The sequence below is a fragment of the Lactuca serriola genome, chromosome 8 (assembly GCF_051521515.1).
Source record: "Lactuca serriola cultivar US96UC23 chromosome 8, Lser_US96UC23_V15, whole genome shotgun sequence".
NCBI classification, from domain to species: domain Eukaryota; kingdom Viridiplantae; phylum Streptophyta; class Magnoliopsida; order Asterales; family Asteraceae; genus Lactuca; species Lactuca serriola.
Genome location: NC_136415.1, coordinates 88,936,573 through 88,942,589, shown reverse-complemented (window position 1 = coordinate 88,942,589; position 6,017 = coordinate 88,936,573). Strand labels below are relative to the sequence as shown.

The following is a 6,017-nucleotide window of genomic DNA, read 5'->3' as shown; positions in this document are numbered from 1 at the left end:
ATGTGAATTGAATACAATATAAACTTTATATTATTAATATAATGGTTGTTGTTGCTTTGATTACTATTATATATTTGTTGTGATATTGTACATGACGTCCTCCGCTCTCGAACGTTTCCGTCGTTCCGGTTTGGAAGTGTGACTACTAGCCTCTTGATCTAAAAGTATAAATGTAAGTTTTAAGTTAAAAATATGGAATTACGTGTATTAAATTATTAAATTATTAGATCAAGTTGTGAATTTATGTATTAAATGATAATTCACTGTATTAAGTTGTGAATTGATTCCATTTGTTGTGAATTTTATGTAAATTTTGTTTTAATATATGAATGATTGTTGTATTAGTTTCTTTTGAATATATTTATTTTTTATGTGTATAAATATGTGAGAATGCATTAGTTTTTATAATTGTTTTGCGTTAAATTCAAACTGAGTTAATTAATATGTTTATTAAATTGTGAATGTAGTATTTAAACTATTAATGTCTTTATGTACAGATCTGTTTTAGAAAGAAATATGGCCGTTAAGCTGGCAGACGTTGGTGGCGGCGTGTGGTGGTCGTGGTAGTGGTAGAGTTTGGGTTTGACTTCTCTAAATTTGTGAATTTGTGTAAAATGAATTATATTAAGTTGTGAATTTTGTGTATTAAATTGTAAACTGACTATATAAAGTTGTATTTCATATAATTTTTGTGATAAAATATAAATGAATGTATGAATAAATACATTAGACTATAAAAATTACGATTTTGTCATTTTCTTACCAAAAAGACAAAAGTCGGGACTTTAACATATTTAATATTACACACAATACATGTTTACTAATAAAATGAGGGTTTTAGGGTTCTTAATGTTTTTGGTTCTCATTTGAACAACTCTCTCTCTCTCTATCAATCTATCTATCTATCTATCTATATATATATATATATATATATATATATATATATATATAACACATAAGATAGTCATTTCATGTTTAACAGGTGCAAAATTTACAACAAAACTATATCATAAAAAACACTATGAATAATATCTACAACTCTATTTGGACTGTACCAAAAAATATGACAAACCATAGGACCATTTTGCAATTTTTTTTCTTAAATTAACTATCGCTAATTTATGCAATAAATATCAACAACTTTCAACCACATTCTATAAATACTTTGAATTAATTATAGTTATGCAATAAATACCACAACTGCTTATTTTTCCTATAAATATATCGAAAACCTATTCTTTAATGTCATTAAAACTCTACAAAATATTCTAAGTTTTGGCTTTTGAGGCAACCTCAAATTCATCCAAAAAATCCAAACACATAATCAATCAAAAATGACGAATCTAAAGTCAAGTTTTATTATGATAATGGCCATGGTAGTGGTATCCATGGAGTTCCATAGCTCAACAGGAGAACACTATGTTGTCGGATATGACTACCACTGGAGGCTGCCATCAGCAGAAAGTTTCTATCTTGTGTGGTCACGACTCCATACCTTCAAAAGCAATGATGTTCTCGTCTTTATTTTCAACAACACGCTTCATAACGTTGCAGAAGTAACAAAGGAGGCATACGAACATTGTAATGGCACCAACCCCATCTCACTCCACACCACCAGCCCGACTGAACTTACCATCAAGAACATGGACAACCATTATTACATTTGCACCATAGGAGACCATTGCAAGAAAGGGCAAAAAGTAGGGATTGAGGTTAAGGATTCACCAAATTAGATAACAACTCGTATTCCATATTACCTCATTAACTTTTTACTATCTAAAGTAATATAAGAAAATAATAGTTTGTTATACAAATTCATCGAGTTTTCATATGAATATTGTTGGACGATGATGGATTAAATTAATAAACTAAGATATAATTCTGATAGAGTAATCAAGTATATCGGTTTTTACATAGATTAAAATGATCTTCTATAAATGTTAAACACGGAAAAGGGGAATAAAAAACACTAGTATCCAAAGTGCGATGGCTAAACATAAATTAGAGATGCATAAATTTGTCCATGATTCCATCGATTTAGCTTTTCTTTGTACAATGTGGAACTGCAAGTTGCAGTTTTCCTAACATAAATACATAGATAATTAACAAATATATGCATATCTGTAAGGTGGTGGAACTTGTGAAAGGCCCAAAACCATTAATCGGTTCACTATATTATGTTATGTTTGGTGTACTAGTTGAAAAATTAACTAATTAATACCCGAGCAACTAGATGTTTAGCTGAAAAGATAATTGTTAGTTTATAAGCTAGCTGATAAAAAATGAACGTTTGGTAAAAACTATAGCTTATAAGCTAGCTTGAATATATAAAATGACATAAAACGGAATTTAGAAGATTATTTATTTTATAATTAGCTAAAGGTATATTTGAGAATTAATCAGTGTTGTAAAAATCTCGATTAGGTCCCACTTAATCTCTAGGCACTACTCGACCGATTAGAGGGCGTCTAATGATTAATCACTGAATACACAATGAGTGAAGCAGTGGAACCCGATGAAATTTTAACATTTTGAATAAGTTACATCTCAATAGAAACTATTTAAGGTATGATTATTCTTTTATTAACCATATTAACCTATTTTGTTATGATATTAGTGGTATTTATGAACTTTTATATGATATTAGTCATATTTAATTTTTAAAAATCTAACAAATCAGCAATTAATGGTCTCCTATTAATCCCCCGATTAATCTCCGTCTAACCGATTAGTCTCTTAACCGCAGTCCACCGACTAGCTAACGTCAAGCGGTTTTTACAACCTTGGAATTAAAAAAAAATATACTATAAATAGCTTATAAATAGGTAACTTATATGCTACTTTTTGACTTGCCATATGTAACGGTTTAAAAAAAACTCAAAAAATAAGTTAACGCGTCAACTAGCCGTTACGCATCAAACACAACCTAAACATAATATGATTGTCGCTTAAATAACCCCATGGTCATTAAAATTTAGAACACAAATATGATAGATTTTAAATCACGATTGCCCGTGAAGAAGATAGAAGGAACCATCATCAAGAGTATATATTATAAAATATTAGTGGTTTATTAATTTGTAATGGAATGAATATTGATACTCAAAATATATTATAAATAAAACAAGGTTCATAACATTAAAGTCTTAGTCGGTTAATTCAAATTATTATATAAAAATTATATATATATATATATATATATATATATATATATATATATATATATATATATATATATATATATATATATATAATAGTTTGTCATTCAAATTTATCTCATTTCACGTTTAAATGCTTTTAGTATTTGAAAACTGATGGATGATGGTGAGTAAAATAAACTAAGATGAGGCTTCAATTAAGAAAAAAAAAAAAGGTTAAAAATGACGAAATGTATTTAGGCTACTGATTTCGAATCTCTCACCTAAATGCTCCAGTCTACCGGGACGACAAAATAGATCATATATATATATATATATATATATATATATATATATATATATATATATATATATATATATATATATATATATATATATATTGTGTGTGTGAACAATGTTAGTCTATGAGAATTACTAAGAGAATAGATTGGTTAGTAATGCGAATGCGTTCAACCTCACACAACTATTGTCATTTTCATGCATTCTCATTAATTGTTATTTTTTTTTCTCACGCATCGTTTTTCACTAATTTTCATTCTTACAAAATATGACTCAAAGTCTATAATAACTTTATAGACGCTTTAACTACTAAGAGAATATAATAATGACAATAGCTATGTAAGATTAAATGTTTTCACATTATCAAACAACATATTTTCTTTGTCATTTTCAAAGAATAACACTGTCCATGAGTCCGTACAATAGATGTCAATCCACATTTGAACAATAGATTAAATGTGCTCCAACGTACCGGGAAGACAAAACAAATCATATATATATATATATATATATATATATATATATATATATATATATATATATATATATATATATATATATATATATATGAATAAGTGTATTCATATATGAATAAATATGTGTCTGTTCATAAGTGATTAGTCATACATGAATATGGTGGTTGGTGGCGGAGGTGATGGATGTAGCAGGGGTAGTGGTATGTAACACTCCATTATTTTTTGTAACATCCATAAAAATTCAAGACAATTTAAAACTTTTAAAACATTTAAAACCAGTAAGTTATTACAGTTTGTTTTCAAAATAGTTTAACCATCAGAGTATCCCCATAATCAAATCATAAAATCAGGAAATATGAGGAATTGAATGATTACGCCTTCGCCTTCCCGCGATCATCAGAAGTACCTGAAACAATAATCGATAAATGTAAGCTCGAAGGCTTAGTGAATTACCCCCAAAATACCCATACAAACAATAATACACATTGAAAAACAAACAACATAATATGGGTCCAATCATCCATCGGGATGGAATACCCCAGGCCCCTCACCTATCGGGTTGGAATGTCAACATACTATGAGTCCAATCATCCTTGGTATGGAATGCTCTCAACCCACAACCATCAGGATGGAATGCCTGTTGGATTAGTGTTGGATTAGTGTCTAAGTCCATAACAATTTTAGTATGTACTTGACCCGATGGTGCATGGTCCTTTTGGGTTGCCTTCACCAAAGCAACTTGATAGGATGAATTATGGAGAGAAAGGATTAAATATGATTTATTAATATATTATGAGAATAATATATTAAAGGAGAAATCATATTGTTTAATTAATATTAGTCAAGAATTAATAAGAATTAAGTTTGTGGCTAAAAGAGATTAATTAAACTTAAGGGACTGGAATTGTCATTATAAGATAATTGCAATTGGGCTATGGATTACCTTATAATATAAGGTTGGACGAATTCTATGGGGAAACCCATTAGAAATCGTCCAAGGCTTATTAAAAAGGGGTTCATGGGTTGCTTAGGGCCTAAGCATCTAAATTAGGGTTTCCTTGTTAAATAACCCTAATAGTCTCACTATTTAAAGAACCCTTAAGCCCCAAAAACGTGGTGAACTTGTTCTCTAGGGTTTCCACAAGTTTTGGTGTTTGTAAACCATTAGAGGAGTGACATTTATGACTCTAAGCTTTCTAAAGTCAATACAAGAAGGATTTGAGATTGTTATTGCTACATAACAATCAAGGTATGATCTAAACCCTAATTCATATGTTATATTGATTATGATATATTAGATCTAGGGTCTATAGTCTTGGATGAATTGCATGTACAATAGAGAAACCTAGATCCAAGCATTAGGGTTTGTATGTGCACATAGGATGTTCTTATAGCTAAAACCCATCAGTGGTATCAGAGCCTTGATTGGTTTCTATTGTATTGATGCCTTGTATATTTGTTCAAGTTGCAAAATCTTTTTTTTAGCTCCCTACCTAATGAACTCGGCGAGTACCATAGTGTACTCGGCGAGTAGGCCTCAACTCGGCGAGTACAATGTGGTACTCGGCGAGTTCGAGTGTCAGATGGAGCTATTTTCGGGATTTGTTGTTGTTTTACTCATGGATACTTGCCTTATCTGTTTTAGATCATTAAAATCTGATTTTATACATATTTATGAGTATATCCTTGATTAAACAAAAGATAATTACCAATTAATTAGATAATAACTTCCTTATATGATAAAGTTTGATTATTTTTATTAATTGGGTAACTTACTTTGCAAGAAATTGAAATTAGGTCAAATATAGATAATGATAAAATAAATTGTTTAATTTATATTATTTGTTATTTGATCCTTGTGTTAAGAAAAGTTTCAATTTTTCCCCTTTAGGTTTTATAGTTTAAATTTGAACTCAAAAGTTTTTTTTTGAAATTTAAATATTGGAAACCCTAATGTTTTGAAAAAGGTTTCAAAACTTGCCCTCAAGTTTTGGAATTTAAATTTTGATTAAAAGGTTTGATTTTGAAATATTTAAATTCTAAACCCTAATGTTTTGAAATGTTTCAAAACTTGCCCTCAAATTTTGGAATTTAAAAGTTGATT

At 29.1% G+C, this 6,017-nt stretch overlaps 1 pseudogene; it reads left to right on the top strand.

Moving 5' to 3' along the window:
- The first annotated feature begins 1,367 nt into the window (after nucleotides 1–1,367).
- On the top strand, nucleotides 1,368–1,733 carry LOC145067141 (umecyanin pseudogene; annotated as a pseudogene).
- The last annotated feature ends 4,284 nt before the right edge of the window (nucleotides 1,734–6,017 follow it).